The sequence below is a fragment of the Rattus norvegicus genome, chromosome 16, assembly GCF_036323735.1.
Source record: "Rattus norvegicus strain BN/NHsdMcwi chromosome 16, GRCr8, whole genome shotgun sequence".
Taxonomy (NCBI): Eukaryota; Metazoa; Chordata; class Mammalia; order Rodentia; family Muridae; genus Rattus; species Rattus norvegicus.
In genome coordinates, this window is record NC_086034.1 from 64,830,986 (window position 1) to 64,839,938 (window position 8,953).

At 44.8% G+C, this 8,953-nt stretch overlaps 1 pseudogene; it reads right to left on the reverse strand.

Moving 5' to 3' along the window:
* Nucleotides 1–6,022: 6,022 nt before the first annotated feature.
* Nucleotides 6,023–6,466, reverse strand: Rps17-ps6 (ribosomal protein S17, pseudogene 6; annotated as a pseudogene).
* Nucleotides 6,467–8,953: the final 2,487 nt, after the last annotated feature.

Below are 8,953 nucleotides of genomic sequence, written 5' to 3' on the forward strand. Positions count from 1 at the left end.
AGTAATGTAAAGCCTGTGGCAGTATTTGGAACGCCAAGGCAGGAGAGTGAGAAACTCAAAGCCATTCTCAGCCACATAAATTCAAGGCTAGACCGGAAGCATAAGACCCTGTCTCAAAAGAAAAAAGAGAAAGAAAGAAAGAAAGAAAGAAAGAAAGAAAGAAAGAAAGAAAGAGAGAGAGAAAGAAAGAAAGAAAGGAAGAAGAAAGAAAGATTGATTATGGGGAAAGAAGATGGAAATGTAGCTTAGTGGTGAAGTGCTTATCCAGATTTCATCCCCAAAACTACAAAGAAACAAACAAAATAATTTGCTATAAAAGAAATTATATAAATAATTTTATTACTATAGGAGGGCTTGTAATAAAAGGCTGGGAAGCAGCTCAGTCAGTAAAGTGCTTGTCACTTGATCTGCAGATTCCCCATGAAATAAAGCACACATGTGTAATTCCAGCACTGAAAAATCAGAGATCTGGTGGCTCACTGGCGGGCCAGCCTAGCCTACTGGTCAAGTTCTAGTCCACTGAGAAACCAGGAGTTGGAAGCCATCGTCTGCCTTGGCTGGCTTCTGTCCCATCTGGGCTTCATGAGACCCTGCCTCAAAATTAAAGACAAAACAAAGTGGATAAGGCCCCCGAGGAATGACACCAGAAATGGACTTATGGCCTCTGTGTGCATGTACACACACACACAGGATGATCTCTTAGGCAAGGGAATCTCTAGCCAAAAGCTATGGAAATCTATTACATCAACATGCTATCAACTGAAACCCTGAGCAGAATGGCAAGCCAGCATAATACCAATTTATTGTGAATCAAAACAAACATCCCTGGAGGCTGGAGAGATGGCTCAGTGGTTAGGAGCACTGACTGCTCTCCCAGAGGTCCTGAGTTCAATTCCCAGCAACCACATGGTGGCTCACAACCATCTGTAGTGGGATCTGATGCCCTCTTCTGCTGTGTCTGAAGACAGCTACAGTGTACTCACATATATAAAATAAATAGATCTTTATTTTAAAAGGTTCTGAAAGAGGGATTGTTTCATGAAGAACAGAGGGAAATCACTTGTTCTTTTTAGCCAGAGAAGACGTGGGTAATTTTAAATGATGAAAATTAAATCGTTCCAGAATTTTTGCAAGACAAAAAAGAAAAGCTGTCCACCATCCTAATTTACCATGTCTTTATTTTTTAATATTCTTTCCCAATGACTTGGTTTTTTGTGTTTTTTTTTTTTTTTTTTTTTTTTTTTTTGGTTCTTTTTTTTCGGAGCTGGGGACCGAACCCAGGGCCTTGCGCTTCCTAGGTAAGCGCTCTACCACTGAGCTAAATCCCCAGCCCCCCAATGACTTGGTTTTAATGCTGCCTTCATTTTGTCAGTGATCTGCTTTGAAATCCCAAGGGGATTCCCAGTACCGACTAATAAACTTCAGATGAAAAGTCAGTCTCCTTTAGAAACCAGTAACTGGGACTGGAGAGATGCCTCAGTGGTTGAGCGCCTGGCTGCTCTACTAGGGGACCCTGGTTCAATCCCCGGCAAGCACACGTCAGCCTACATCTGTCTGTAACTCCTCTTCCAGGGTATCCGACACCCTCACACAGATATACATGCAGGCAAAACTCCAATGTACATAAAAATAAATTATTTTCATAAAAAAAAAAAGAAAGACAGTTGTCAAGTCCCAAAGAAAGCGGGACAAATGGTTAAGTGTGGAGGCTGTAGTGTCCGTTAGCGTCTCGAAGTGTCTGGTTGGCCTCCAGGCTCACTGGGTACCAGTGGCCCCTCCAGCACTTCTCACCCTGCCCCTATCCCAAACCTCTCCAGCCCAGGGGCTTCCCTTCCCCACCCCATCCCCACCCCAGCTCCCCTTTCCTATATGACCTTACTGTTTTGGCCATGCGCTGTCTTGGTTCTCTCCCTAACCGCCCCCCCTTCCCTCCTCCCTCTTTCTGTCTCGGTTCTTGGCTTTCTCTTGGTCCCCTTTCTTGACTCTCTCTCTTCTTTTTGTCGTTCGCTTTCCCATCTCTCTCTTCTCAGGGCCTGGTTTAGTCTGCTACTCTCTCCCTGCTCTGGACTCTTCCGGATGTCCGGATGTCTCTAGCTGTACTCTCCCTCGTAGCGACAATAAAATCACTCTCTCAGCCATACCTTGGAGCAGTAATGACCTGATTTCAATCATCGACAGTAAGGGCAGTAAGTATTGCCTCTGTAATTCACTAGGCAATCTCTCTCTCTCTCTCTCTCTCTCTCTCTCTCTCTCTCTCTCTCTCTCTCTCTCTCTCTCTCTCTCTCTCTCTCTCTCCCCTACAACCCCACCACGGTGTTCTACCTCCCCACAGGCTCAGAAACAATGGATCCAAAGGACTACAGCTTGAAGCCTCTTGACTCAGAAGCCAGAGTACACACATTTTTCCTCCTGTAAGTTGATTTCTTCAAGTCTTTTGCCATAGTAATAAGTAGCTGCTTAACAGAGAGCTATTAACCTATGTTAATATCTTATATTTATGTATCATAAATATATATAAATATATAGAAAATATAATATATTCAATATATTAATATATGGCACTTATAAAATTAATATATATTTAATGTAATATATAAGGTATATATCAACGCTCAGTATTTATATGTACTTGTTTAAAGTATGCGTTAATATTGTAACAACATGGTCAGGCTCTGCTTCCCATCTGACTATTCCCCACTGTGTACAAACCACTTGGGGTTGTGAAAAGCTCTATGCTCCTGGCCTATCATCTAATGCCAAGAAAAGACTCATTTCTGATATTGCTTTTGTTTAAATGATGCTGTATCGTTCTCAGAAAGTTTCACGTAATTTTTATTTAATCCTAAGTTTATGAGTAAAATCATCTCTGGTTGTTAAAAAGCTATTAAAATTGTTTTTTTGTAAAACTAACGTATGACGTTCCTCTGGGTCTATAGTGTCCTCTCCCTCATCACAATTAAAGCTGCACTCTGGAGAAGAAGGTGAACGGGCCAAAGTGAGTGTGGCGCCTAATACAATTCCAGAGACAGAAAATCCTGCCTGCTGTTGAGGTGAAGCGGGACTTGCACAGCTTGGAGGACTTCCTAACGGGAGCGCTCAGCAGGGGACGGGGGCGCGCAGCAGGGGCGGCTCCAGGGGCTTTTAGCTCTCAGCCTCGTGCTGTTTCTGTTATTAAGAGATTCTCACTCTACCCCTGTGGGATTTCTGTATTATTGGCAAGGCTCTATTCTTGGGTTTTTATTGTCCTAGTTTATCGATGCATCCTAAACTTTGCTTAGCTGTAAATCATCCTGGCTCTGACAGCAGCAGCTCAGTCAGAGGAAGCCCGGGCTGTTGAAGTAGTTAGTGGGTGAGCAGCTAGCGTCCCAAGCAATGGATGAAAGGCTAAGAGAAGTCACCGGACAGACGGACAGACGGAAGCTTTTCTGGAAAGCAGAAGGCAAGGCAGGGTCAAACAAAGCCTCAGCTGCTCACCCCTTAAGAGGTCTCAGGCACTGCTGGTCAGTCATTAGCTTGACAGGAGAGAGAAGTCCAGAGGAGTGGAAAAGGTTACCTCCAAGTGTGTTGGTGATGTCATACCCATAGACGATTCAGTTTTGAGGGCTCTGATTTAATCCCCTGTGGACATCTCAATTCCCACAGCTTATCCGGCCATCTCTATGGCAGTCTGACCTTGGTCACCATCACCACACACCTGACAGAGACAGTCAGTCCATCATGGTCGCAAGGCTGTGACAAACACCACGGTGGGCTGAAACCACAGGAAGGGGTTAAGGCAAAACGTAGCTCCCAAAGGATTCACCTTTTTAAAAATTATTTATTTTTATTTTATGTGCATTGGTGTTTTACATGCATGCACGTACCTGTGTGAGGGTGTCAGATCTCCTGAAACTGGAGTTACAGTTGTGAGCTGACATGTGGGTGCTGGGAATTGAACCCAGGTCCTCCAGAAGAGTACTCAGTGCTCTTAACCACTGAGCAGTCTCTCCAGCCAGAGGACTCCCGTTGTGACCCATTTTCTGCCATTGGACTCCACCTTCTACCGTCTCATCACTTCTCCATAGTCCGGTCAGATTTTGACTGGATTGGTGGGTAGAGCTGTTGATTAAGTCAGAACTCTCAGACCCATCCGTTCGCCATGCCGTAAGGTCACGAGGAATAGAATACTAGCCATGCCAGCAGTCATAGCTCAGGCCACGCTTCCACAGCAGAATAGCACACGCTGGGTAAACACACAAAGAGCTCTCCAGGGCTGGAAGTCTAAGGTGAAGGACTTATCAGGTCAGGCTGCAGCGAGGGTGCAGATGGAGTGAGTGATGTGAAGGCAGGATGAAGGAGGAGGCGAACCTCTGCGCTAATGCTTTGGAAAACTTCTTTATTTAATTAAGAAACGGGGCAGGGGGCTGGAGAAATGGCTCGGTGGTTAAGAGCACTGGAGCACTGTCTGCTCTTCCAAAGGTCCTGAGTTCAATTCCCAGCAACCACATGATGGCTCGGTTGTGTTAGACCTGAGTGTGTATGTCAGAATATAGCTCCTCCGTTCTGGAGGTGCCTGTGTAGCCTCTATATTATTCCCAGAGGAGGATATTAACTGGAAGAGCAACCTCGGTTTCTGGCAATCACAGGTATGCAAATGTCCGGCTAGCCAATTATCAGCCATTGCCCCCTTTCACTTCAGTAACTGGGAGGCTAAACAAGTAAGGTTAGAATGAGTGCGCTTGGGTGTTAGCTAAGAAGATTGGGCTTGGGAGGGGGGAGAGTGGATAAAGATGAGGACCGATATTAGATCAATGTGGAGTCCGGGAAGCTCCCCGTACAGTGAGAGCCCAGTCTATTAAGTCTACAGAAGGGTACAATAAAGGACTAGTAAAGGAAAGAAAACAAGTGACAAAAGAGAAAGAAACACAGCACAAAGGGACATGAGTGAAGAGAACAGAAGAGAGGCCCTGTAATAAAGTGGGTGGAGACTCAGAATCAACGGCCATGAAACCTAACGGAGCAATCTACTAACACCAGCAGACCCACCCGAGACGTACGTACAAGAGGGGACATTAAATAGTGGTACTAAGAGACAAGAACACTTAGGGCAGGAGCCACTGGCACAGCTGCAGCAAGTTGAAAAGAGTTCTCAGATTCTCTGGCCCAGAAAAGCTCTACATCGGTGACTCGCAGCCTTCCTAACGCAGAGACCCTTTAATGCAGTCCCTCGTGTCATGGTGACGCCAACCATAAAATTATTTTGCTACTTCATAACTGTAATTTTGCTACTGTAATGAATCATCATGTAACTATCTGGCATATGGGAGATATGATATACCAAACCTGTGAAAGGGTCGCTCGACCCCCAAATGTTGAGAACCGCTAGTCTACGTAAGGCTCTTGGCTGTCCGCTTTCATTCGGAAGAAGTTGAACTGGAGGCCACCTGAGAAATATTTCTCTGGAGACGATAACTGTTCGTCCCTGCCCTCCCCGACCTCTTGTGATACGCAACGTAAAACAAAACGGCTAATTTTGCTGAAGCTGCCAGTAAGAGGACTTCCTGTGACTCTCTCTGTCTTTGCCTGACAGATGACTAACTATGCCCTCTGCCATGTCCTTCAGGATAATACAATATCCCACACTGTGAACCTTACACTGGGCACTGACGAGCCTTTGTTCAAAAGCCCTTGTGTGTGTGTGTGTGTGTGTGTGTGTGTGTGTGTGTGTGTGTGTGTGTCTGTGTGTGTATAATTTATTTAAATCACGATAGAGAAATGTTAAGAAGTGAAAAGCTTTAAGGCTTTTGAATTTTATATTATCCTGGGGGCATTTTATTTATTTTTTTTTATGATCATGATTTTCTTAATTATGGGCCTCGTATGTGCGTGCGTGTGTGTGTGTGTGTGTGTGTGTGTGTGTGTCTTGTGTGCACATGTATGTGTGTGTGTTCACGGATGTGTTCACAGGCTATGGAAGTCAGAAGTTGACCCCAGATGCCTTCTTTTTTTGTTTTCTTTTGTTTTGTTTTATTTTGTTTTGTTTTCAGGTTTATTTAAAATAAGGCATAACGGATTAAACAGCTCCACGTGGTGTTTTGAAATTCATCCCAACCGTAGGCTGAGTGACCTGGAGGTTGGGGAGACTGCCAAAGTCCAGAAGCTTCAGCATTTCCTTGGTGTCAGGATCTACCTCAGTGATCTCCTGATCTAGGGCTGAGCCCTCAGGAACATCATTATCTCTCCTCTCCCTCTCTTCTTCCTGCAGCTTGATGGAGATGCCTCTCACAGGACCTCTCTGAATCCGCTTCATCAGATGCCGGCTATCTTGTTCCGACGGTTTTTGCTGGGGATGATGGCGATCTCCTCATACACGCGCTTGTTGGTGTGGAAGTCATTACCCAGGTGCGTGTAGTACTTCTCGATGATGACCTGGGCTGCCTTCTTCATGGTCTTGGTGCGAATGTGGCCCATGTTGACGGGTCTGAGTAAAAGAGGAAACAGGAAGCACAAGAGAGGCCTATTCCCCAGATGCCTTCTTTTTTTTTTTTTTTTTTTTTTTTTTTGGTTCTTTTTTTCGGAGCTGGGGACCGAACCCAGGGCCTTGCGCTTCCTAGGTAAGCGCACTACCACTGAGCTAAATCCCCAACCCCCCCAGATGCCTTCTTGATCACTCTATACTTGAAGGCATGACACAGTTCCTCCAACATGGCCACACCTCCTAAGAGTGCTACTCCCTATGCAACGAGCATTCAAGCACATGAATCTATGTGGGCCAAACCACCATACTGCTCTTCTATTACTAAGCTGTTCTTCCCTCAGATTCAAAATAAGCAAGTAAAGGTAAAATTTTCAGGATCTGTATCATCAGTATTTATAGATATTATACTTAATCCCAAATAATGTCTTAAGGATGGGAGCAGACAAAGCACAAAGGTGGAAATACAACTTGACAGGTTCGACCCACCAGGAACCTTGGAAGCAGACGCTGGAGGAAATGCTATATTTACCTTTAAAATAATTAAGTTCCTTTACGGTAATATTTGAAAATAGCCAGTGTTCAATAGAACAAGAACCTTCCAATGTTCCCAGAGTGAATGTAAACTGGAAGTTAAAATCTAAAAGCCTTTAAAATGTCTCATTCTCTTTTATTTTATTTTTTTTTAAAGATTTTTATTTATTTTACGTATGTGAGTACACTGTAGAGTGAGTACACTGTAGCTGTCTTCAGACACACCAGAAGAAGGTTTCGGATCCCATTACAGATGGTTGTGAGCCACTATGTGGTTGCCGGGAATTGAACTCAGGACCTCTGGAAGAGCAGTCGGAGCTCTTAACCACTGAGCCATCTCTCCAGCCCCCCTCTTTTATTTTTTTTTAACATATTAATTTATTATATATAAGTACACTGTAGCTGTCTTCAGACGCAACCAGAAGAGGGCATCAGATCTCATTACAGATGGTTGTGAGCCACCATGTGGTTGCTGGGATTCGAACTCAGGACCTCTGGAAGAGCAGTCGGTGCTCTTAACCACTGAGCCATCTCTCCAGCAACAATTATTCTCTTTTAACAATTCTCTATTATAATTGGACATAAAGCTTAGATACCCACAGGGGTTTTTTTTTGTTTTTTTGTTTTTTTGGGTTTTTTTTGGAGCTGAGGACCAAACCCAGGGCCTTGCGCTTGCTAGGCAAGCGCTCTACCACTGAACTAAATCCCCAACCCCCCACAAGGGTTTTTATTACATTGTATTTAGTGTGCATGTGTGCGCGTATGCGTGTATTTGCCCATGTGCACACACCTATGTGTTTGCACATGTATGTCCGCACACTCCAGAGCATGCCGGGATTGGAGGACAGCCTGCAGGTGTGGGCTCTCTTCGTTTTCCCTGTGAGTCCCAGAGACTGAGCTCAGACTTACTGGCAGTTGCCTTTATCTGCTGAGCCATTTCTCAAGCCCAGGGCAAGTGCTGCTCGGACGAACATTCTGCTTGGTACCAAGTTATAGGAAGAATGAGAAACCACCTAAGGCCCAGCATGTGAGGTGTGGCTGTACGGTGAGGTCAGTTGTACAGTCTTGAAGGAGGACAATGGCCACACCCAAGTAGCCAACAAGACTCTGGCTGCTTTCTTTAAATCTCAGATAACAAAACAGAGTTCTGGCGTCCAGAGACTTGTTTCTCATCCAACAGTCCGTGTGTTAAGCTACCCCTAATTGATTTAAAAAAGCAAAATAGGGGGCTGGAGAGATGGCTCAGTGGTTAGGAGCACTGACTGCTCTTCCAGAGGTCCTGAGTTCAATTCCCAGCAACCACATGGTGGCTCACAACCATCTGTAATGGGATCTGACGCCCTCTTCTGGTGTGTTTGAAGACAGCGACAGTGTACTCATATACATTAAATAAGTAAATCTTTTTTTAAAAAGTAAAATATGGTAAGAGAACACACACACAATTTATCATACTGCCTAACCATTTTTCTGACCACACCAGTTGATCACAATTATCACAGTAATAAATAATATGTTTTTACTTTAATCTTGAGTGCTGACCCTGTCTGGGAGGCCTTGCTGCTTTGAGGTATCTCATTTATATTCTCTTGGTTTTGCTGGTCCTAGGGATGGAACCCAAACACACCCCCACCAACCCGTGTTTACATTTTACACATTTTGCAAAGCCTGCGCCTGCCTACACTGCTTTCCTTTCAGGCACTGGATCTGCATGTGGGGATCCAGGCACCCGAAGTGGGGACTGTGACCTGGTCCATCTGAACATTAAACAAATCACACCAGTTTCACCTGGCAGACAGCACACACACACACACACACACACACACACACACACACACACACACACACACACCAAGTGTAAAGTCAGGAATCAGGGTAGGGCAAGCCTTTGTGTTTTGTGGTTTTGTGGAAAGTATTAGCCCCTTCCCACCCACACCTATGCCCCAGGAGGTGAAGGACCCATGAGTT